Source organism: Pagrus major, chromosome 2 (assembly GCF_040436345.1).
Source record: "Pagrus major chromosome 2, Pma_NU_1.0".
NCBI classification, from domain to species: domain Eukaryota; kingdom Metazoa; phylum Chordata; class Actinopteri; order Spariformes; family Sparidae; genus Pagrus; species Pagrus major.
The window spans coordinates 19,266,017-19,291,041 of record NC_133216.1 but is presented as its reverse complement, the minus strand read 5'-3'; the positions used below and the strand labels follow the sequence as shown (position 1 = coordinate 19,291,041).

General features: G+C 41.2%; 9 non-coding genes across 9 annotated transcripts; all 9 read right to left on the bottom strand.

The window, feature by feature from the left end:
• Nucleotides 1-15,024: 15,024 nt before the first annotated feature.
• trnam-cau (transfer RNA methionine (anticodon CAU)) lies at nt 15,025-15,097 on the bottom strand. Its single transcript has one exon. It is a non-coding gene; the product is annotated as a tRNA-Met (tRNA).
• A 652-nt stretch (nt 15,098-15,749) lies between these two features.
• On the bottom strand, nt 15,750-15,822 carry trnam-cau (transfer RNA methionine (anticodon CAU)). The gene has a single exon. It is a non-coding gene; the product is annotated as a tRNA-Met (tRNA).
• Nucleotides 15,823-16,710: 888 nt separating this feature from the next.
• Nucleotides 16,711-16,783, bottom strand: trnam-cau (transfer RNA methionine (anticodon CAU)). The gene has a single exon. It is a non-coding gene; the product is annotated as a tRNA-Met (tRNA).
• Nucleotides 16,784-17,436: 653 nt separating this feature from the next.
• Nucleotides 17,437-17,509, bottom strand: trnam-cau (transfer RNA methionine (anticodon CAU)). Its single transcript has one exon. It is a non-coding gene; the product is annotated as a tRNA-Met (tRNA).
• A 4,535-nt stretch (nt 17,510-22,044) lies between these two features.
• Nucleotides 22,045-22,117, bottom strand: trnam-cau (transfer RNA methionine (anticodon CAU)). Its single transcript has one exon. It is a non-coding gene; the product is annotated as a tRNA-Met (tRNA).
• Nucleotides 22,118-22,377: 260 nt separating this feature from the next.
• trnam-cau (transfer RNA methionine (anticodon CAU)) lies at nt 22,378-22,450 on the bottom strand. The gene has a single exon. It is a non-coding gene; the product is annotated as a tRNA-Met (tRNA).
• A 643-nt stretch (nt 22,451-23,093) lies between these two features.
• On the bottom strand, nt 23,094-23,166 carry trnam-cau (transfer RNA methionine (anticodon CAU)). Its single transcript has one exon. It is a non-coding gene; the product is annotated as a tRNA-Met (tRNA).
• Nucleotides 23,167-23,819: 653 nt separating this feature from the next.
• On the bottom strand, nt 23,820-23,892 carry trnam-cau (transfer RNA methionine (anticodon CAU)). Its single transcript has one exon. It is a non-coding gene; the product is annotated as a tRNA-Met (tRNA).
• An 889-nt stretch (nt 23,893-24,781) lies between these two features.
• trnam-cau (transfer RNA methionine (anticodon CAU)) lies at nt 24,782-24,854 on the bottom strand. Its single transcript has one exon. It is a non-coding gene; the product is annotated as a tRNA-Met (tRNA).
• Nucleotides 24,855-25,025: the final 171 nt, after the last annotated feature.

Genomic DNA, 25,025 nt, shown 5'->3' with positions numbered 1-25,025 from the left:
TGGCAGGATTGAACACATCTGCAGTAAAGAAAAAGAAAGATATATGTAGAGGAAAAATTGTTAGGTGTATCACTCATATTAAAACCTGAAGCATTAAACAGGCAAGACGTAGCACCAAGAAAAATGGTCAGAAGGAAATGTAAGACAAATACATTTACAATGTCCACAACAAGAGGACAACTAAAGATTTCATTCTCATGTTTTACTGCATGAAAACCACTAAAGGGAAAAGAAGACATTACAGATGTATATAGAAAAAAAGAGCAAGAGTATCACAGCAAAAATTGAAAAGAAAACAAAATAAATTGGTATGATGGATTAAAAGGCTAAAGACATACTGAGTGAAAGGAAGAAATCAAATGTAAAGTGAAAGTGTTTCAAAGAGGACAAAGACGAGGGAGAGCCTCATGGAAGTCCCGGCTCAGAAAAGAAATGATGGACAAAAAAAGCAGAGACATTAAATGCATGTAAGACAGATAAAATCTCAGAGTGCTCGTCTAATGGATGCAAGAAAAATGAGGAGCATGTTCACATCTGCTTTAGAGAGCGAGGAAGATGGAGAGGAGGAGGAGGTGGAAAAACTTCTTCAAGGGAGGAGTGTGAGGTTGACTCATCTCCATCCAACATGATTTCACTCTTTCTATTAGAGACAGATACACAGTCGGCGCTCACAGCGCTGAAACAGACACAGTGTCAGACTGCATTGCTTTTAAAAGGCCGTGAAGGGAGAGAAAATGGTGTTAATGGCTCCAAAATGCTTTTAACACTCCTACCCACATGAGTCAGTATCCTGCCTTCCCCATCGCTGCTTTCACTGGTGCAGTTACAGTACGAGGCCCCTGTTTGAAATTTAGGATGACGCAAAATGGTTGCCGCAAAGTGGAGCTTTTCCATCAAAAGGAGGGAAGATGAGGAGGCGACATGAAGTGGTGTAACAGATACGACAATCAAAGCATCTTGAGATGAATTGCGCTTGTCATTTTTGTGGTCCCTCCTCGAATTGAAAGTGACATACTTCCCTGACATCGTGCTGCATCCTCAGTCAGATGTCAAAATACTCTGAGTGAGCTGAGTGCCTTACAGCTTACAAAAACACATGCAAATGGACAAAACACAAGTGAATTAAAGGATGAGTTCACCAAAAAATGAAAATATAGTTATCATCTACTCACCTCCATGCCGATGGAAAACTGGATGAAGTTACGTAAACGACAAAACATTTCTGGAGCTTCACAGCAAAACAGCTTTGCAAGCAGATGGGGACTTGTTTTAAAACTAAATGGAAACTTTTTGGAGGGGACAGGGTCGGGGTCAGTGATAAACATGGCCAGGACACACTTGTTGTCGGACCAAAAAATGTAAATTTGATGTAATATTCCAACAACATTAGGCAGCAACTTCAATAACTTCATGAGTCATAAACCCTGGCAACAACAAGTGCGTCCCAGCCATGTGAATCACTTTTAGGCGGTCCCATGATCTTCAGATTCTCCATAGTAGACGTATTTATTCGTCACAGCAGGAAAAACCCAAGTATTCAATTTCGGTGAGATAGTTAAAGGGCTCTGGTTTGTGACACTGAACACAATGGCCCACGCGTTAACACTATTGGTCACAGCGGTGCCTTTCCTGCTTTGATGGGTCAAAATGTCCGTTGTGAAAAGGATCCATTGTCCACGCTGACTCACCTGCTTTGTTCAGTGGAACTCAGACATCGTTAACGTTTCGAGCAACACCTGTGCTTTTCCTCCAAGGACAACTCACAAGATGTTCAGTGGAAAAAAGGCCCGTCAATCTGAAAGCCACCAGCCTCCATGTTAATCTTTATTGAACTTTAAAGGTCATTGTGCTTCATCAGAGCTGCTCGCTTGATGGTCGGATAGGAAACCCTCTCTCTTCACACGTTTTAAAACTTGAAATCTCTAAAAACAGAAAATCAGTCAATCACACCCACTTCACGCCGTGATTGGTCAGCTGTGTGGAGATGAGAAGGAAACCAGGGTTTGAACTGCTCCCTTAAGCTCTCTTTTTTCATTCTTGACTGCCACTTTTGTGTAAACAAATGAGGGTAATGCTGAATGGTTTCCAGTAGAGATGGAGAATATCTCCATGTTTAAATGTTATTACGTCTTTGAATGTCAAGTTATAAGCCTTAAACTGTCAGGGAATCTAGATAGAAAGAGGCCACACATCATTCTCTTTAATAGTAATTTAGTCATTTTTCACTTAAGTTAGGTATTTTTTCTTGTTCCTTGGCCTTTGTGCTAAAATTAAGAATACAAAATTATTATGAATAATCCTCAGTTCATTTCACAGTCTGATCTCAAGTATTTTGATCTCAAGAGCAGCATTACATACTTATAAAAAGAGTTCTGAATTAGGACTCGGTTCAGGAAGAAGTCGAGCACCACATGACCCAGAGAAGTGTTGGTGGTTGAGAGCAAGGCCACTCAGCGCTTCACAGACAAGCAAAAGGATCTTGAAGTCAATTCTAATTTGCAATGAAAGCTGGGAAGATATTGATTACTGTGCACTGACATGTCCTCTGTGACCCATGTTAAGAGAAAGTTGTCCTAACCTTGGTACATGTTAAATAAATGTCAGTTTTATGAATTCATCCATCAATATCCTGACCTTAATTAATTAAAAGTCCAAGTGATTCCCCGTGATGTAGAGGTTCTGACACCACTGGCTTGATTTTGACAGAGGGTGATACTGTATGACACATTTTAACACAGTGTCCATGTGTAAAATATTACATTGACTGCTGTGAGCGGGACGCTGTAATTTATATTTTTCATCTACTTCACCATAATTGCAATTTTCATTAAATATGGAGTGACGATGCATCTTGTCAGAACTGCCCAAGGGGTGCATACATTATACATTGAGCATGATATATTTACCGTTTGGATGTCTTAAAGCACCATTAAATTACATTTTTGATATTAACATTTAATCAAATGTCCTCCTTGTAAGGTAAAATGCTTGTGAGTACTGCCTATGTCACTGTGAATCAACACCTGTGTCGACACCCAACACGTGTCCCTTGTTGCATAGCTGAAGTCTTGGAAAAACTAAATGTTTATCAGAAGTAACAAATAAGCAGCCTGGAGCCAAACAGACTTTTTCCCCTCCAGCACATTGTATTGCACTAATATATATATATATCTATCTATATATCTATCTATATATATATATATATATATATATATATATAAAAAGTGTATCCCTGAGTCAGGAGTCTGCACAGACATGAATAATTGTCTGGAAGTTTCCACCAACATCATCAAAAACAGGTCACACACTCACTATAAATTATGTAGCCGAGGGGCATCAAGGGCAGCCAGTCTGGACTTTATTTAGTGACACTGTGAGTGCCTCTGTGTGTGTGTGTGTGTGTGTGTGTGTGTGCGTCTATCTGTTTGCAATTGTGTGTTCATTTCGGTGTAATTGCCAACATTGGTAACTACATGCTGTATCTATTGTGTGGGTATGTATCTGTGTGTTTGGATGAGTTATGGCGGTCAGACCGACGTGTCAGAGAACAGACTTCCTTTCGTTTCTGCACACACACACACACACACACACACACACACACACATGCACCGACGCAGATAAACAGTATGTATGTCTGCTACTGTGTGATCACACACACATTCAGGAAATTTTAATAAAAACCCAAGAACGAACAAAAGGGTCACACAGTCAGTGTAGTTGGAACTTCCTGTACTGCTCATGATTACTCATGTGTTTTCCAGACCAATCCAGGAAACAGTCCTCAAATGACATTTACATTACGTAAAATAATAAAGCTTTTAAAAGACTCTATTTTGGATGTTCAATGACTCTTCTGTGAAGCGTCTTTCCAACTCAACAGCTCACACCAGAGCCGATTAGAACAACTTATTTTCTCCTCCGTCACTCCGCTTCTGTCCTTGTCTTTAAAGAAAACTTCCCGAAGTTAGCCCAAAGTTTTCAACGTGACTTTGCTCCAGTAAAAACAAAAGCTAACAGACTAATGCCGGAAACATCTCCTTCAGGATGACGGAACAGAGCATGAGGTGATTTCTCTGTCCTCTCCAGCTGGGATTTTACCCACACCAGAGTGAAGCAATCACATTTTGGAGACCTTGTCAAAATCAACTCATACGGACAGTGAGGCATAATCTGTATGACCAGTGTGTTTTTGCGGTGGGGAATGTTGCTCAGAGGTTAGCAGTTCATGCTGGTTGTTTACTCAGTGGGTGAAGTCATGTCTGATTTGTTTGGCCTTGAAGATGCTTCTGATTTTCTGGAGTGATGATATGTTTAGGCAAGTAGTCCTGCAGACTTCACCTGTTATGTAACAATTTGTCTTTATTAAGTAAGTGACATTTATGTCTGCATATCCTCAATGATGTCTGTCTGAGAAGGCTACATTATGTGGCTATAGTAACACATTCCTCATACCTAACGACTGAACTGAACTGTAGGAATGAAGGTCCTGTGCTTGGTTATCCTGACCGTCCATCCCTGACCTCCTCCCTATACGGACTTTACAGTCTTTATATTATCTCCCCTCACTTCCTCCTTTGAAGCTGTAATAACTACTACAGCCCCTAGAGGTCGCTGTCTAACAACAAACGTAAATGTACAATATAATAAGCTGCTTTCCTTTTTATTTAATGAGGATAGGCTTGTGACTAGTGTTATAGACTAATATCAACATGATATAAACACAACACACACACAGTCACTGTAACATGTTTTTTGGGGGAAGGGGCGGTCGGTCTCTGTGGTCTTTATCACATTATTGTTGGAATACAGATGCTGTCACACACACACAAACAATGGGATGTTGAGTCACAGCTATGAGCCTGAATCCAGGCATGATTCCTGTTTATTCCATGTGGTTTGATTCCACATGAACCAACAGGAAATTCAAACTGTTAACTAGACTAATCTTAAACTACCTGTGCTACACACAACAACATCTACATTACAAGCTGAACAGGGAACTGAGCTTTTGCCCAATATGGAAGAAATATAACATTTAATAAAAGATCTATGTTGTAGAAACATTTACTAAACCATCTCCTTTGCAGTGTTTTATATATTATGCTGTTACTTAAAATAACAGCCCTGTCAACAAATGTGAAACAATCTGTCATTTTACCTTTATTTTGAAACTATTATCATTATTACTGAGGCTTTACAAGTAAGTTCCCATGTGTTTTCCCCTCATAGCAGCTGTTACCAACAGTGGGAAGTTAAAGCTAAACAGTGTGTTTAGTGCGGCTCACATTCCCGTAACATAAGTGGCTGTGTGTTTACCAAGCGATTCAGGGAAACAACCTTGGAATGCAAAGGTTTTATAAAGTAGCTGAGGATAAAGTGTGATGGAGTGTGTGTGTGTGTGTGTGTGTCTGTGTCTGTGTATGTTTGTGCTTGTGCAAAGACCACAGACATCCAGAGCCCAGCTGTGGTTTAGCTAAAGTTTTTATTTATTGTTTATTTAGTGGCTTCGGGGGTTTTTATACGAGAAGTCTCACTCTTATTGGGTCTTCTGAATCATACGGTACCTGCAGGCAGCAGCCACTGGGTAAACAGGTACTGTATTCTGAGCAGACGGCTTTGGATTCAAGGGCACAGCTAAAACTTTCTCTGTTTTCTCAGTTCCTTGACACTTCTTACACGCCTCTTATCAGAAAGACGCAGCAGATTTCTTTCAAATGAAATATTTCACTGCTAAGATGTTGGTAGAGATTTATTGTGACCATTTTTTCTTTCATGATTAATGTTCCAATCGGAGACTTTCCAATGTCTGACACTTGTAAGTTACTCATATTAATTTAAACCAACAGTTAGATATCTTCAAAGTAGAATATTAGCATGCTTTTCAATGCACACTGGTGGTTTTATGATCAAAGAAGACGTTCCGCTCTCAACTTGCATCGCAATAATGTGCTAATGTGGGCTAACAGACTTTCCATTCGTCAGTTCTTACCCAGAAAATACAACTAATCGGCAGAATCATTTAATTTGCTCTGACTTTTAAATTCGTGCCACCTGCAGGTCAAAGTTTTCACATATCCAGTGAAGTATCTCACCATATACTGGATGGCTTATAACAAAATGTCCCAGAGGATGAATTCCTTAGACTTTGGAGATCCCCAGACATTTACTTTATATGTGCCTCCATGAGTTTGTTGCTTTGAGTGAAATGTCTCAACAACTATTGGATGGATTGGCAAAACAATGATGCAATTAAATCACGCCCACACACTCATGTCCCCCCTCGGGATGAATAAAAATAACTTTCCTCTGATTTTTCATCTAGTGTCATCAGGTCAGCAAGCAGAAAGTTGCTAACAAACTAAATTACATTGGTAAAGATTATACCTGATCAACATCAGTGTGTTAGCATTGTCAGCATGTTAGCATACGGATGTTAGTATTCAGCTTGTAGCACATCTGTGTCTGAGTACAGCCTCACAGAGCCGCTAGCATGACTGTTGACTGTGTCTTGTTTTAATTCATCGTCTAGACAGCTGTTGACACAACAGACGTTATGACTTAAGTAATTTACTGGAATGATTTCCTAACTTATGACTTCTGTAATCCAGACCTGATCTCTTCTGCTGGATATCAATGTGCATGTTACTTGTGTTGGGGCACGTTAATACATCTCCTGATGAGCTGCAGTATCTTATGTTTAGGTTTTCTGAGCTTTCCTCTAATATAAAATATAGTAGCTCATGTAAAATAAATCGTAAAAATCATGTGAACTTATCTACACACGGTAAATACACAGAGTGTGTTCCAGTGAAGCATTTGACAGCATCTGCATTCCTATATTGTGATAAGGAACACAGCTACAGCTACTGAAACCTCCCTAGAAAACATCTATTACAGTGGCTCTGTGCATCTTTGTGTGTGTGTGTGTGTGTGTGTGTGTGTCAGATGCTCTTTGTAGCCTTCACTACCATGTGTTTCCTGTTATTTGCACCTTTTTTGGTCCGACCAGCCGCAGATCTCCCAGACGGGTCTCTCTCACATGCTCAGACACACAAGACACAGAATAATTTATAATTCACAGACAAACCACACGACGACACGCTTTCCTGCTCGGAGCGGTCACTCGGTGAAATCTGTCACTGCGTGATGTTGTTTTCCGAAGGCTGTTATTTCCTTTTTTCATGTTGTTTTTGGATTCACTGTGTTCCCTCCATCTATTTTGAGAGGCAGACAGGTTGAGTGTATGTGTGTTGTGTTATTTGCTCTGCTGTTTCTTATTTTTCTGGAGTGACGTGGGGAATGGAAGAGATCAAATGTTTGTTTTTTTTTCTTTCCTAGGGGTTGGTGGTTTGTAGGTAGGATGAGAGCGAGAGGTTGGGTAAGGTAGATAAGAGAGTGATCAGGGTAACATGTTGAAGCTTATCAATAAGAGATGAGCGGGGAGCTTGTCAGAGGGTTGGATGGAAATAGTGAGAAGACCTTGGGCAGATTCAGAGGGGTTCAGTATATGTAGGGAGGAAAGGAGATCAATATGTGTGTATAATAAATTTTAGATGAAAGGACAGATTTCTTTTTATGATAACATGTTCAAATGTACTCAGTAAGTTAGCTTAGTCGTATTTGTTAGGTTATTTATCAGATGCAGTGCACATTAATAGACTTCTGTGTGCAAGAGTTGGAAAAATGGCTAGTCCCTGGATAGATCTGACATAGCCGCCCGAAAAGGGTTCTTAAAAGAAAATTCAATAGCTACTGATAAAAGCATGTAATGCAATAAAGAAAGACAGGACGACATTCATTCATTTAATATTCACATTGTGTATGCGGTGTGTGTACCTGGCAGCCGTCTCTTGTCCAGGGGACCGCCAGTCGCCTCTTTGAATACACAGTATGGAGATTCACCTTGGGAGTTTCATGTTGTCTCCTGCACATTGCCCCTTCCCTGCTGAACACGCGTCCTGACCAACCTGTAAGAGTCATGCAGCGACCAGGACATGATTGGCAGTGTTGCCACCTGTGAGCTCTGCCAACTCTGTTTGTCGCACAGGCTTGCAACGCTGCCAAGAACTAAGGCTGGGTGAAAGCAGGTGATTATTTTAGCACTATTCCCTCACCGCACCAAGGAATGAGTAAAAAAATATGATTTATGTTCCCTCCATGTTCCTCCCAGGTTACAACATGATGTTCTGAAAAACTGTCTTGAAGATAGTGCTGGATAATCTATTGATATTATATTGGGTCATGAGACTATATATCATCTTAGATTTGGGTTAACCTGGTCTTACAGTAAAGCAATGCCATTTTTTTTACTTACCAGGCTGTTCTATGTGTTCTAATAATTGTCTTTACCCATTTAGTCATTATATCAACATCACTGATTATTATTTTTCTTGTTTTGTGAAGGTAAAAAGTCATTTTTTGCAATATTGTACCCTACTTCAAGAGACTGAGACACCTGATTCAAATGAATGGGTCGTTACCAGACTTCAGCAGAGCTTGATGACGAGCTGAACATTTGAATCAGGAGTGTCGGGGCAGGGAAACTTCTAAACATGACGGACAGGACTGAAAAAGTAGATATCATTTGCTGCACGCATTTGAGTCGAGCTGTAGTTAAATGTCATTTTATTTTAATGTAGATGAGTGTTAAGGTTGGTTAAAACAAACAAACATACAAACAAACAAAAAACAAGTAAGGTAGAAAACAGTTTGAATTTCCTGTCATATATGTGGAGTCAAACCACATGGAATAAACAGGAATCATGCCTGCATCCCCGCTCATAGCTGTGACTCAACATCCACTAAACTGCCATCCAATTATATGCGTGTGTGTGTGTGTGTGTGCGTGCGTGCGTGTATGCCTGCCACTGAAGATCCAGTAGTTTCACAAAGCAAAACCCGACTAGAATATGTCACTCGGGAGGTAAAGCTCTTAATCTCATTTAAATGCGGCTCAAATCTGTGTTTTCCTCTGTCATGTTGATGTTTGCAGTTTTCTTTATGCAGCGTTTGGTGTGTTGTTTGTCTGTATGGTGTCTGTATGTGAGTTTATGTGCTTTTTTATGCATGTTTTCTTTGCGCGAGGAGTGTCTGCGTGTGTATGTGTGTATGTGTGAGTGTTCTTGCGTGCGTGTTTAAGCTCTTTAAGCTTGTGCACCAGGTAATTCAGGTAATTGAATAGTCTGTAAGAATAAAGTGCGCCGTGAGGTTCCTGTGCTGCCAGAACAAACTGTTTTATGGTTAATACCTAACTACACACACACACATGCCCGCAGACACAGCAGTGAATCACTTCCATCAATTTAAAGTGACTCTGGTGCCTCAGGGTTTGTGTTATTTGTTTGTTTCCGTCTTCCTACTCTCTCTTATCCCTTTGCCCCGTTTCCTCCCAATATGACGCTGTAATAAATGTAATCTCCTAAACTTCACTTTCCAGGAACTAAGAAACAAAACATTTGTTGTGTGCTTGTCGTCAACCTTTTAGAAGTCATGTTTAAAACTTTCAACAACTTATGAGACTGTTTCATACATTCAAGGGGCATACATCGGGATATCTCTGCGATTTTGTCCATTCTTTTTTAAATCTTTAAAATCTTTAAAGTCTCCCCGAGTGTTATGATTTTTTTGAAATACTGTCACCACATAAAGTTGAAATGGTGAATCAACCAGCCTATTATTAGTGAATGTTGCCGTATCCACTGCCCTCCACTCAGTCTTCAACTACATTGAAAACAACAACAGCTACATCAGTATGTTGACTTCAGCTCAGCATTCGGTACAATCTCACCCATGAAGGTTTTAGAAGTTATGTGTAAATCAAAACCCTCAGTGTGTTTCATGCGTTCAAAGGCCGTAAAATAAAGCGGAAAGCACAAAAAAAACACCTACAAAGAATTTCACTTGCTCCTTTGAGTCATAATATGAAGAGGCTTGCAGTAGCCACACACAGAAAGACACACACACACACACACACACACACACACACACACACACCTCATGTCTTGACTTGCACTTTGAGTTAATCATTTATTTAATGGAACAGTTTGGATCTGAGAATGTCATTTTTATTGGACTATTTTAAATGTGCGAGTGAGGACCCACAAGTACGACTGTCCTTTTTCTCCTTATGTCTGCAGATTCCTCACATACGGTCGTTCTCCATTATTCAAAAGAAATATCTAATATTCATACCTAAATGAAAGCTGTTCTATAATGTAGTGTGAAAGAGGGAGGAAGATGGGAGCAAGGGACAAGGAGGGCGGATGTGACTGGAGATCGGGAAGGACGGAGAAATGATGGTGTGTGTGTGTGTGTGTGTGAATGGGTGACTGCTTATGTCCGTATGTGTTTGAGTGAATTTCTCAAATCAAGAGAAGAAAAAACTGGAGTAAAAAGTGTTCTGAGGCTGAATTCAAGTCTTCACCCACACGCGTCTAAACAAACTCCACACTCCTCTCGTCCTTGGCGATGAGGCAATCTGCGATGCACCGCAACAAAAAAAGTAATCACGATAGAATGACTGGGTGTGAGTGGAGAAATTGAATGCAACCATAAGCCGCCATGGTCAAGTGTGTTTTTTTTCTCGCGTTAGACATGGACCAGAGAAAAAGGCCTTTCTCTTGGAAAGAAAGGACAGATCGACAGTGCTCCTTCTATTCATCTCTGCTGCATGTCGCCTCGCTGTGTGTGATGCAGGGCAGCACTGTCTCGCTACATCGTGTCTCAGTTATGGGTCATATTCTCACCGTTCTTTTCTACACGCCTCAGTGACTTCATCAGCTCTCCTCCACCTCCTCATCATCTGTCTGTGTGTCACTTTGCAACGTCTGTCTGTCTCTCTAAAGCCTTCTCTCAGCCTGAAGGCTTTTTGTGTCTACTTTTTTCATCAGTTCTCTTCCTTCTTTTTCCCCAGCTCTTCCTGTCTTCCTCTGCGAAGTGTAACCTCCTTCTCATTGTGCCTGTTTGTCTTTTAGTCAATTCATCCAACCCCATCCTTCTGAAACATTATCCAGGCTCATTTAACGTGATGAGCCTCCACCCTAAATTAGATCATTCATTGTACTGCAGTTCTTTTTTCTCTTGCCCGTTTTTCACTCCAAAAATAACTGATCTTTAACTTTCGATGGGCAACAACATGCTAAGGGTGGCCAGATTCAACCACAGCTCACATGGGAACAAAATTTTAACCTTTTGATAACATTGCATGATAAAAATTCACATTACTGCAGCTGAAGAGACAGTGGACGGCCTTGAAACCAGGAGAGTGAAAATAGATTACTCTTGAGGGTTCCTTCTTCTGACCCTTATCTAAATTGAACTGTTGGTGAGCTAAGCTGTGGTTATTGGGTCAGGTCACACAAATCACATAAAGCATTTTCCCATTTAATTTATTTTCCTCCATTCCCTTGCTGTTTTACTGCAATCTCCTTGAAAGGTGTTGTCTTCCCCACCATCCATTCTGAATCTACACAGTAGTTGAAGGGTTCAATCTAGTACCCTTAAACAGGCCCTCCACTTTATGTTGAACGGTCTGTCTACTATACCTAGTCTGTGAAGAAAGCTTCATAATTTCTGGCTTTGGAGGAAGCTTTAAAAAAACAACCATGATGATGCTTTGGCTTGAGACATTTTTACCGGAAACAATGCACTGCAAACTGGAGGTGCTGGGTTTTAAAGAAGTGGACATTTAGGAGGCTGGGGCATCTAATGAAAGATGCTTTGGTCTGTTATTATAGAAATAATTAAATCTAGCATTTGCTTTGATATCTCCAACCTTTTATAAAACTTGAAAATCTTGTTTTTTTAAAAGTCTCCTCCAGCTTTATGGATTTTTTTGGTATTTTTTCTTTTGAATTATTTAAACCCACATTCACTGAGTTATTGGACACTTAGGGGCAGCTCAACAAGCTTTACAAATATATAAAGTTGATATGGCGAATTGGGCAGCCTATTAGTGATTATTGCCAAATCCACTGCCCTCCACTCTTCACACACATTGAAAATTGCAACAGCTACATCAGAATGCTGTTTGTTAACTTCGGCTCAGCATTCAGTACAATCTCATCCATGAAGCTGATTGGAAAACTTAACTCTCCTGGCTCTGGGTATACTTAAAGACAACACCTACCCCAGCCACAGTCCATTCAGCCTGCTGCCATCTGGCAAATGATACAGAAGTATCCGCTGCCGTACCATCAGAGTACGGATCAGCTTCATTCCTCTGGCTGTGACTCATTACATGTAGTCATTTGATCAGTTGTTTCTGTAAACATATTGATTAGTGCAGCTTTAAACTCTGAAGATGACACACAGTCCATCAACTGCAGGGGCTGAATGTGGGCAGTGCAGGATGTGAGGCACATACAACTCAGTTTGCTGGTTTGAAGTCCATTAAAGGGCTCAACCACACACACGTCTTGGCTATTGGTTGAAGTGCCAATTTCGCCGGTCAATGTTAACCAAAGTTAAACGCCACGTGAAGCCATGAGGTGAATTTGCTTTGCCACTGGATGTGTATTTGCCACTTTGCCATTACAAGTTGGTCTTCAGATTCCTCAAAAATGGCCCTCGCTGTAGTACAAGCTCCTCTTAAGTGCAGCTCATCTCCCTGGAGTAAATTGTCAAGCCTTGCCCACAACCATCAACTAAAGAATGAGCTATGAAAACGGTTTGGGTGGCTATGTGAGTGCTTGGAAGCATTATGTATGTTAGCGGCCACCCCCATGACTAAAACATGATGGTTAGATTGAAAATCGACAGTCCCTTTAACACTACTTCCAGATATGCACTTAAAGTAACACCATCAGGGAAAGGGGAATGTGGGAAATGACAAATGTGATATAAAAAAAATCGAACAAGATAAAGGGCAGACCGGAGACAGATACGGAAACAGAGCTTTTAAATTAAGCTCCTCACATGTTACCCTCCATCTTTTATTGGTTTGATTTCCTGGTTTCCCCGGTGACAGCAGGGTGGTGATTTGTCCTGATAAGAAATACAAAGAAAGCATCATGAGACAGAGGGGATGAGAGAAAAACGAAGAAGTACATGAGAAAAAAATTATAGGAATGAGAAATGCATGTGAAGCATGACTGAGTGGTTAAACTACGGTTTAAAAAACACAACACCAGGTATAGAATGAGAATGCATCATTGGCGGTACCTTACTGTAGTGTCATCTGGATGTATGTTTAAGAGAAAAAAAACACGGCCTGTGAACTGCCTAATCTGTAAGACAAAGCGAGTTGACATTTTTCTGTGTGTGTGTGTGTGTGTATTTGTGTTTGCCCTCAAGGAAAAGATAAGAAGCTGCTGACAGACACAAAAACAGCCTTGTAGGAATGATGAGTTCAAACCCCCCTCTCTGACCTTCTCTCTCTCTCTCTTCTGATTGATCTGCCTTTCCCTATAGTCTCTCTCTCTATTTACTTCGCTGTTTTAACCTTAATCTTAATTCTGCTTACTCTAATCTCCCTGTATGTTTCTTCTTCAATCTTGCCCATCTCCTTAGGGACTGAGAAAAGGCTACTTTGTTTTGTTGAATCTCTTTCTCTTAGAATAACTCGGAAACCAGTCAGGGGTGGATGGATGGATGGATGGATGGATGGATGGATGGATGGATGGATGGATGGACAAATGACTGGCTGGTTGTTGGCCTGTAGTATGTGATCGTTGGGCTGAAGGAGGGAGACTGCTATTCAATGATAACAGCACAGGAAGGGTTGCCACAGCAACCACTGGAACAGGAAACAGCCTTGAGAGATATAGAAAAAGACTCGAATGAAAAGGCATCAGTAATAATATGACGGGCTGGTTGCAAATGCTTGGAAGTTGAAAAACCTGGAAACCAATGTCCAGTCTCCATCATCTGACCAGTGTGATGTAAATAGGACAGTTGAATTTTTTCTTCATATTTTGTCATCTTCATGGATGAGGCTGTTAAGGGATTTATGCTGAATTTGATTTTGAGCTTTTCCATTTTTATTCAATCTATAGGCACATCTGTGTCTCCCTCATTGTATTTTGTCATCATCTGCCTTCAACACACCTGCCCTGTGTGAGGCTCGAACTCACAACCTTCAGATTATGAGACAGACGCTCTGCCTACTGCGCCAACAACATTGTCTTTGTTATGAGTTTTCACGATTGCAATTGTCAAGTCGCATGATTTTTTCAAACGTCTGCGTATTGTACCAGCTGGGCAGTTAGAGCACCTGTTGACCTTTTCACTCAACAATTGACGAAGCGATCTTAACACGTCTACTTGATTACTTTTTACATTTTTTAAACTCTGCGTCCTTATTGGCCTTAGAGTTGACTTTTGACTAAAGAGGGCCAGTGCAAGTTTAAGGAAGCACAATATAACTTCAACAAAGAAGTTGTAATACAGTGATGTAGTCAGTTTCATCAGTGGTGAATGTGTGTGCATGAATGATTGTAAGGTATGGTGTCAGAGATTCACGCTGCATAGCATTAAACAAACAGAGACAAACAGGAGAGATGCTGGACTGAGAGCAGCTCTAGGACTATCACAGATGCACAGCCAACAATGTAACAATACCAACTGAATGTGTATTTGTAAAGTTTCCAAGTAAAAGTTCATGTATTGAAAAACTAAGACTTACAGCACATAACTTGTACAACACTCTTGTCAGTTTGTGTCTCCAATATTCTCCACCACTGGGACATGATCAGTTTTCTGTAGAAGTCTGGCCCACATGTAGCTTCTGTCAGATTGTTGATGAAGGTTCTCAGCCAGCTGGTTCATGGTAATGTAATTCTAGGAGGGGTTTGCAGACCCCTCCAGTTAGTTAGAACTGAAGAAGCATCTTGGATGAGAGGTGAAACGTGTTGAAGAAACTGAAACAAGTCCAGTTACTACGATACAGAACTTAGAACTTCTGTCAAATGTTTCGCAATCAGTTGTGTGTTTGTCATTTTTATGCAAATCTACTAACATATTCAGTTCAACCTATGTACCATGTGTCCCCCATTGTGTTTTGTTGTCATCAGCCTTTAAAACACCTGCCTCGTGTGAGGATTGAACTCACGACCTTCAGATTATGAGACTGACACGCTGCCTACTGCGCCAACGAGCCTTGAAAGATGTATATTTTGATTGTAACAAATTGTCACGATTGCAATTGTCAAGTCATCATTTTTTTAAACGTCTGCCTGATTTTCATTTGAAAATATCACCATCTTGCTAACATGCTAAACTAAAAGGCCACATCTTCAGTTGACTGCAAATGCTTTGAAGTTGAAAATCTGGGAAACCAATGTCCAGTCTCCATCATCTGTCCCGTGTGGTGTAAATATGACAGATGAATGTAGTTGAATGTTTCCTTCGTATAGGAGTGGTGTCGAGTTTAATGGTCTTATTTTGTCATCTGACTTTAAAACACCTGTCCCGTGTGTCACTCGATCTCACGACAAAGGCTACAATCAACCTGAGATGATTTGGGGTCATGACCCAGCGCAATGAGAGACATGACACAAATGACATAATCAGAGTAAAGACAGGTTAAAGGAAACACAAGAGTAAGAATACAACTAGAACAAAGAAATATTAACACAACGCAGGTTGGTAGTCAGTTTTGTTTCTTCATGGATGAGTCTGAGGTATGATGTTAAGGGATTTAAGCTGAATTAGATTTTTGGCATTGGCTGAGTTTTTCCATTTTTATTCAATCTATTGGCACATCTGTGTGTCCCTCATTGTGTTTTGTTGTCATCTGCCTTTAAAACACCTGCCCCGTGTCAGGATTGAACTGACGACCTTCAGATTATGAGACTGACGCGCTGCCTACTGCGCCAACGAAGCTTGGAAAGCGACACTTTTGGATCAAGCTAAATTGTCATTGTTGCAGCTGGGGCATAGTTTTCATTTATTTTCCAAATGTATGCCTACTGTGCCAACTAGGCTTGAGATGAGCCAGATTGTGATTGGGACTTGTTGACATAATTGAGTGAGTTGTCACAATTGCATTTGTCAAGTCACACGATTTTTTTAAATGTCTGCCTTTTGTACCAGCAAGGCAGTTACAGCCCTTGTCACATGTTCAAAGGTGAGCCAGTCCACTCACATTGACAGTTCACGTTGATCTTTTCACTCAACTGACAAAACGATCTTAACACGTCGACTTTATAACTTTTTACATTTGTAAAACTCTGCCTCCTTATTGGTTTTAGAGTTGACTGTTGACATAATAGGGCCAGTGCAAGTTGAAGGAAACACAAGACTATCAATATAACTCCAACCAAGAAGCTGTAAGACAGTGATGTGGTAGTGTGTCAGTGGTGAATGTGTGTGCATGAATGAGTGTAAGGTATGGTGTCAGAGATTTAAGCTGCATAGTGTAAAACAAACATTGACAAGCAGGAGAGATGCTGGACTGAGAGCAGCTCTAGGACTATCACAGATGCACGCCAACAATGTAACAATAGCGACTGAATGTTGTAAAGTTTCCCGATACTAAGACTTTCAGCACATAACTCCTACAACACTTCTGTAGTTTGTATCTCCAATTTTCTACATCACTGGGATGAGATCAAATATCTGTAGAAATCTGGCCCACATGTAGCTTCTGTCAGATTCTTCCAAAGAGTTGTGTGTTTGTCATTTTTATGGAAATCTACTGACACGCTCAGTTCAAACTGTGTACCCATGTGTCCCCCAGTGTGTTTTGTTGTCATCTGCCTTTAAAATACCTGCCCCGTGTGAGGATTGAACTCACGACCTTCAGATTATGAGACTGACGCGCTGCCTACTGCGCCAACGAGGCTTGAAAATTGATATTTCTGATTGAAATCAATTGTCACAATGTCTGCCTGATGGGCTAACAAGGCAGTTAGACCTCTTGTCACATGTTCAATGGTGAGCGAATACATTCACATTGACAGTTCGTCGTTGATGAAACAATCTTAACACTTCAACTTAGTTTTTACATTTTCCAAACTTCACATCCATTTTGGCCTCAGAGTTGAAGATGAGCTGTCACCTTTCAACTTGACTGTTTTTTGTTGATCATGGAAATAACAATTGACAACAACACTTTTTACATTGTTGACTCTTAAGAGTTGATCATTGACGTAAGAGAAAAAAGTTGAATTGCATTTTGCACAAAGGGTAACAATAGTAAACAAATGCGGTGTATTTGTAAAGTTTCCAAATACAAGGTATTCAGGTATTGAAGGAGCCCCTTATATTCCTACAGCACATAACTGGTACATTACTTTTTTACAGTAAGTAATTTGTCTCAACATTCTACATTGCTGGGATGAGATGAACTTTCTCAAGAGAACTGACAGACATGATTGTTGTGTCAGATTCTTGTAATCAGTTTTGTTTGTCATTTTTACGGAAATCTTATCTGTTCAACCTGTGGACCATGTGTCTCCCCCATTGCGTTTTGTTGTCATCTGCCTTTAAAACAACTGCCTCGTGTGAGGATCGAACTCACAACCTTGAGATTATGAGACTGACACGCTGCCTACTGCGCCAACGAGGCTTGAAAGTTGTATATTTTGATTGTAACAAATTATTAAAATTGCAATTGTCAAGTCATGATTTTTTTCAAATGTCTGCCTGATTTTCATTTGAAAATATCACCATCTTGCTAACATGCTAAACTAAAAGGCCACATCTTCAGCTGACTGCAAATGCTTTGAAGTTGAAAATCTGGGAAACCAATGTCCAGTCTCCATCATCTGTCCCGTGTGGTGTAAATATGACAGATGAATGTAGTTGAATGTTTCCTTCGTATAGGAGTGGTGTCGAGTTTAATGGTCTTATTTTGTCATCTGACTTTAAAGGGGACATATTATGCAAAACTCACTTTTTCCTTGCTTTAGTATGTATATTTGCGTATCCGGAGTGCCTCCCCACCCCTTAAGCATGATTTTTCGACAACTAAGTCAATATTTCGTAAACTACTGGAGTCAGGGATTGGGTCTCTAAACGAACTGTTTGGATTTCGACCGGATTGTGACGTCACAATCCGGTCTTTTGCATACTCCAGTCCTCGCGCTGGCTATCTCCTCCCACACTACGCCAGCTACCTGGACGAGGATCCGCCATTTTCTCGTTCTCGCTTTACTTGTACGCGACGGCCTGACCACTACCATGTACAACCCGAAAGCCGAGCACTGCTGCTCTGTCGTCGGATGCACGGATCCTCCTGTTTCGCTACATGGCCTCCCTATCAAAGAGGATATCAGAGCGAAGCTGCTACATTTTATTTATCAGGGAAACGTCCCAGCTTCAGTGAGCAAAAGCTTTACGGTCTGTGCCAGTCACTTCACGCCGGACTGCTTCAGCAACCAGGGTCAGGACTGGACGCTGGACTGGCAACAAGATTGTCCCTTAAAAGATGGATCCATACCCACTGTCAATGATGGAGCTGTAAGTATTTAAAAAACAGTGTAGTTTGTGTTACTTTGGCTGTTTAGCACATGAGCTAACGCTAACGCTAACGCTAACGCTAACGCTAACGCTAACGCTAACGCTAACCGTCGATGTAAATATGAGGCTGAACTAACGTGAAGTTATCAACGTTGGGCTTACTGGCCGTAGTATTCACGATAATGTTAATGTTACCAAACGTTAATTTGTCATATCAACACTCTTTTAAAACATGACAGTGAATTGAGAAAATGAATTAGGATATTGAGATTTTATCGCTTCTAACCGGCCGGTGAACCACTGCTCGGCCGTGAACAAGCAGAGGAGACGGGGTGAAATGTCTCAGTTGTTCGCAGACGGTGAGCTACTGTTCCTCCGTAAACAAGCAGAGGAGATTGTATGAAATCGTCTCAGTTGTTCGCGGACGGTGAGCTGCTGTTCCGCCGTGAACACGCAGAGGAGACGGGGATGGTGAGCTACGTTAATTCATTAGCATGTTGTGCTAAAGGACAGTGACCTGCACGTTACCCGCAGTAAAGCAATCACTACTTTGTTTTGGAGCCGGAGACAGGGGTTAGCTCAGGGGTGCTCACACTTTTTCAGCATGCGAGCTACTTATAAAATGACCAAGGCAAAATGATCTACCTACTACAAAAATGCTAATTTATTTATAAATATATTGAGGATTTTTTGTACAATGTATGTTGATGTACCTTGCATAACCGCATGAGCCAATATTGCACAACACAATTAACTATGCACATTTTTTGTCATTACCTGAGTTTACTCTGATGACTTGCACTGAATTGAATCAGCCAGGGATGCGTAGTCCGGACAGTAGCTGCTGACAGCCAGCCTCAAGCACACTTCCAAATGATTGTCACTCATGGTGGAGCGGTACTTGGACTTAATGATCTTCATGTGAGAAAAGGCTGACTCACATAAATAAGTGGAGCCGAATAATGCAGTCAAGGAGGTAGCACATTTCCTCATGTTGGGGTACTTTACCTCTGTGAGTAAGTTCCAGAACTGTCCATGAGCTCTGGACTTCAGCTCAATGTCGGCTTGCAGTGTCAAAATCTCATCCTCCACTCCAGAAGAGTTCAGGTGAAACAGTGTTGCAATTTTTGATGCGAGTGAATCCACCTCAGCATCATCCCGAAAAGGATAGCACATGAATGTAGCGACTGGCTCGAGCAAAGAAAAGTCTTGAAAGCGTTTGTCAAACTCTGACAGAAGATTGTCAATCTGCTCTGTGTAGCGTGCACTATCAAGTTGCACACAGGCCTTCCCTTGCATCTCCAGCTCTGACGCCAGGTTCTGGAAGTTTGCCAAATCATGGCGCTGCAGCTTTGAGGAGAGATGTCCCATCTTTCGTTTGAAAGCATTAACTGAGCTGATCATATTGATCACTGTTTTGTCTTTTCCTTGCAGCTCTAGATTGAGGTCATTCAACATGTTTGTCAAATCGGCTAAAAATGCCAAGTCTAACAGCCACTGAACGTCACTTAGTTGCTTGTATTCTGCATGTCCAGCTACACGGAAAAACTCCTTAATCTCCGGACAGAGCTCTCGAAATCTTTGCAGGAATTTGCCTCGACTAAGCCATCTCACGTCAGTGTGCAGCAACAACTCAGAGTGGTCGCAGTCAGCCTTCTCCAGATGTGCACGGAATAACCGTCTTTGAAGAGCTCTGGCGCGAATAGAGCAGGCGATCTTCGTTGTCACATCCATAATCTCTTTCATGTTGAGCATTTTAGCGCATAACGCTTGTTGGTGGATTATGCAATGGTAATTCAAGAAGTCCGGGAAAGCATCGTCCTGCCTGCACTTGGCAATAAATCCATTCAAGCGGCCAACCATTGCAGGTGCGCCATCCGTGGTGATAGACACCAATTTGTACACTGGGAGCTGGGTTTTATCAATAAAGTTTTTGAACGACTGAAATATGTCCTCTCCTCGCGTCTGTTCTTTCATGGACAGTACTGTTAATAGCTCCTCTTTTGCAGTGATATCAGAAAACACCATACGAATGAAAATGCACATCTGTGCTGTGTCACTCACGTCCGTAGACTCGTCCAACTGCAGTGAGAAACACTCACAGTCTGCGATGTCTTTCCAAAGTTGCCCGGTCAAATCCTCCGCCATGGCTTCACAGCGCCGTGTAACTGTACTCCTTGACAGCTGGAGAGCTTTGATCGAAGATACTATTTCTGTCTTGTTTTTAAAGTCTCGAAACAATGAGTCAGCTGCTTCAACGAATGCCTCCTTTACCATTTCTCCGTCTTGGAAGGATTTCTTGTTATTAACGATGAGATGACTCACCCGGAACGATGCTTCGGTGGCGGCTTTCGCTTTTGAAGTAGGTTGTGTGAAAAATGACTGCTGTCCGGACAACTGGCATTTTAATTCCTTCACCTTTCTCTTCCTCAGCTCGCTTTTCGGCGGCAAGTCGGTATCATATTTTCCATGAACAGTCCGAAAATGCCGCTCCACATTTCCCTTCTTTGGTATTGCGATGGTAGACTGGCAGATGAGGCAAACGCACTTCGAAAATGTCATCGTGAAAAAAAACTCCTCCTCCCATTCCGTATGAAAGTGATACGTTTTTGTCTTCTTACTTGGTCCAGCTCCCCAACTCATATTTATACCCTTTCTTGAGTTCAAGAGAATAAAACGAGGGCTTAAAATTGGAGGTAACCAACTCGCTAGCTTGTTAGCTGTGCTGCACTTAGCACCGTTGTTTGCGCATGCATGCGTGGTGACCTATGTGTCACAAAAAATCAGGTGTCATCTGACTGGCTGCCCTGTATATCAATCAAGTGACGGGATGGATGATAGGCTGACGTCTATTTTTTAATGTCATGCGATCTACCCATACTACCTTTGCGATCAACTGGTAGATCGCGATCGACTGGTAGATCGCGATCGACGTAATGAGCACCCCTGGGTTAGCTGCTACATGTCTGCTTTGCTACTATCAGTTATATGCAGGCATGGACACAGAAAAGTTGCTTCGCAAATGTGTATAGCTTGTTGCCATGGTCACACGATGCCGTCCTCCTGTCTTCCGCCCGGCAGGAAGAGGTGGGCGGCGCACGCAGTAGCTCATTAGCATTAAAGGGAAAGGCACTCAAACCGGCCGCTTAGAGCAGGGCTGTGAAACTGGTGCGTAAACACCCCTGCTGTGCTCAATCCTTCGTTTTTTTCGACCAAAGCATGTTACTATCATTCCATTTAGACATCAAGGAACCATGTCAACAAGCAGAAATGAGCATAATATGTCACCTTTAAAACACCTGTCCCGTGTGTCACTCGATCTCACTCGATCTACAATCAACCTGAGATGATTTGGGGTCATGACCCAGCACAATGAGAGACATGACACAAATGACATAATCAGAGTAAACACAGGTTAAAGGAAACACAAGACTAAGAATACAACTAGAACAAAGAAATATTAACACAACGCAGGTTGGTAGTCAGCTTTGTTTCTTCATGGATGAGTCTGAGGTATGATGTTAAGGGATTTAAGCTGAATTAGATTTTTGGCATTGGCTGAGTTTTTCCATTTTTATTCAATCTATTGGCATATCTGTGTGTCCCTCATTGTGTTTTGTTGTCATCTGCCTTTAAAACACCTGCCCCGTGTCAGGATTGAACTGACGACCTTCAGATTATGAGACTGACGCGCTGCCTACTGCGCCAACGAGGCTTGGAAAGAGGCACTTTTTGTTCAAGCTAAATTGTCATTGTTGCAGCTGGGGAATAGTTTTCATTTATTTTCCAAATGTATGCCTACTGTGCCAGCGAGGCTTGAGATGAGCCAGATTGTGATTGGGACTTGTTGACATAATTGAGTGAGTTGTCACAATTGCATTTGTCAAGTCATGTGATTTTTTTTAAATGTCTCAGTTCAAACTGTGTACCATGTGTCCCCCAGTGTGTTTTGTTGTCATCTGCCTCTAAAACACCTGCCCCGTGTGAGGATTGAACTCACGACCTTCAGATTATGAGACTGACGCGCTGCCTCCTGCGCCAACGAGGCTTGAAAATTGACATTTCTGATTGAAATCAATTGTCACAATGTCTGCCTGATGGGCTAACAAGGCAGTTAGACCTCTTGTCACATGTTCAATGGTGAGCGAATACATTCACATTGACAGTTCGTCGTTGATGAAACAATCCTAACACTTCAACTTAGTTTTTACATTTTCCAAACTTCACATCCATTTTGGCCTCAGGGTTGAAGATGAGCTGTCACCTTTAAACTTGATTGTTTTTTGTTGATCATGGAAATAACAATTGACAACAACACTTTTTACATTGTTGACTCTTAAGAGTTGATCATTGATGTAAGAGAAAAAAGTTGAATTGCATTTTGCACAAAGGGTAACAATAGTAAACAAATGTGGTGTATTTGTAAAGTTTCCAAATACAAGGTATTCAGGTATTGAAGGACTCACTTTTCATTCCTACAGCACATAACTGGTACATTACTTTTTTACAGTAAGTAATTTGTCTCAACATTCTACATTGCTGGGATGAGATGAACTTTCTCAAGAGAACTGACAGACATGATTGTTGTGTCAGATTCTTATAATCAGTTTTGTTGGTCATTTTTACGGAAATCTTATCTGTTCAATCTGTCTCCCCCATTGCGTTTTGTTGTCATCTGCCTTTAAAACACCTGCCTCGTGTGAGGATCGAACTCACGACCTTCAGATTATGAGACTGACACGCTGCCTACTGCGCCAACGAGGCTTGAAAGTTGTATATTTTGATTGTAACAAATTATTAAAATTGCAATTGTCAAGTCATGATTTTTTTCAAATGTCTGCCTGATTTTCATTTGAAAATATCACCATCTTGCTAACATGCTAAACTAAAAGGCCACATCTTCAGCTGACTGCAAATGCTTTGAAGTTGAAAATCTGTGAAACCAATGTCCAGTCTCCATCATCTGTCCCGTGTGGTGTAAATATGACAGATGAATGTAGTTGAATGTTTCCTTCGTATAGGAGTGGTGTCGAGTTTAATGGTCTTATTTTGTCATCTGACTTTAAAACACCTGTCCCGTGTGTCACTCGATCTCACGACAAAGGCTACAATCAACCTGAGATGATTTGGGGTCAGGACCCAGCGCAATGAGAGACATGACACAAATGACATAATCAGAGTAAACACAGGTTAAAGGAAACACAAGACTAAGAATACAACTAGAACAAAGAAATATTAACACAACGCAGGTTGGTAGTCAGTTTTGTTTCTTCATGGATGAGTCTGAGGTATGATGTTAAGGGATTTAAGCTGAATTAGATTTTTGGCATTGGCTGAGTTTTTCCATTTTTATTCCATCTATTGGCACATCTGTGTGTCCCTCATTGTGTTTTGTTGTCATCTGCCTTTAAAACACCTGCCCCGTGTCAGGGTTGAACTGACGACCTTCAGATTATGAGACTGACGCGCTGCCTACTGCGCCAACGAGGCTTGGAAAGAGACACTTTTGGATCAAGCTAAATTGTCATTGTTGCAGCTGGGGCATAGTTTTCATTTATTTTCCAAATGTATGCCTACTGTGCCAACTAGGCTTGAGATCAGCCAGATTGTGATTGGGACTTGTTGACATAATTGAGTGAGTTGTCCCAATTGCATTTGTCAAGTCATGTGATTTTTTTTAAATGTCTGCCTTTTGTACCAGCAAGGCAGTTACAGCCCTTGTCACATGTTCAAAGGTGAGCCAGTCCACTCACATTGACAGTTCATCGTTGATCTTTTCACTCAATTGACAAAACGATCTTAACACGTCGACTTTATAACTTTTTACATTTGTAAAACTCTGCCTCCTTATTGGTTTTAGAGTTGACTGTTGACATAATAGGGCCAGTGCAAGTTGAAGGAAACACAAGACTATCAATATAACTCCAACCAAGAAGTTGTAAGACAGTGATGTGGTAGTATGTCAGTGGTGAATGTGTGTGCATGAATGAGTGTAAGGTATGGTGTCAGAGATTTAAGCTGCATAGTGTAAAACAAACATTGACAAGCAGGAGAGATGCTGGACTGAGAGCAGCTCTAGGACTATCACAGATGCACGCCAACAATGTAACAATAGCGACTGAATGTTGTAAAGTTTCCTGATACTAAGACTTTCAGCACATAACTGCTACAACACTTCTGTAGTTTGTATCTCCAATTTTCTACATCACTGGGATGAGATCAAATATCTGTAGAAATCTGGCCCACATGTAGCTTCTGTCAGATTCTTCCAAAGAGTTGTGTGTTTGTCATTTTTATGGAAATCTACTGACACGCTCAGTTCAAACTGTGTACCATATGTCCCCCAGTGTGTTTTGTTGTCATCTGCCTTCAAAACACCTGCCCCGTGTGAGGATTGAACTCACGACCTTCAGATTATGAGACTGACGCGCTGCCTACTGCGCCAACGAGGCTTGAAAATTGATATTTCTGATTGAAATCAATTGTCACAATGTCTGCCTGATGGGCTAACAAGGCAGTTGGACCTCTTGTCACATGTTCAATGGTGAGCAAATACATTCACATTGACAGTTCGTCGTTGATGAAACAATCTTAACACTTCAACTTAGTTTTTACATTTTCCA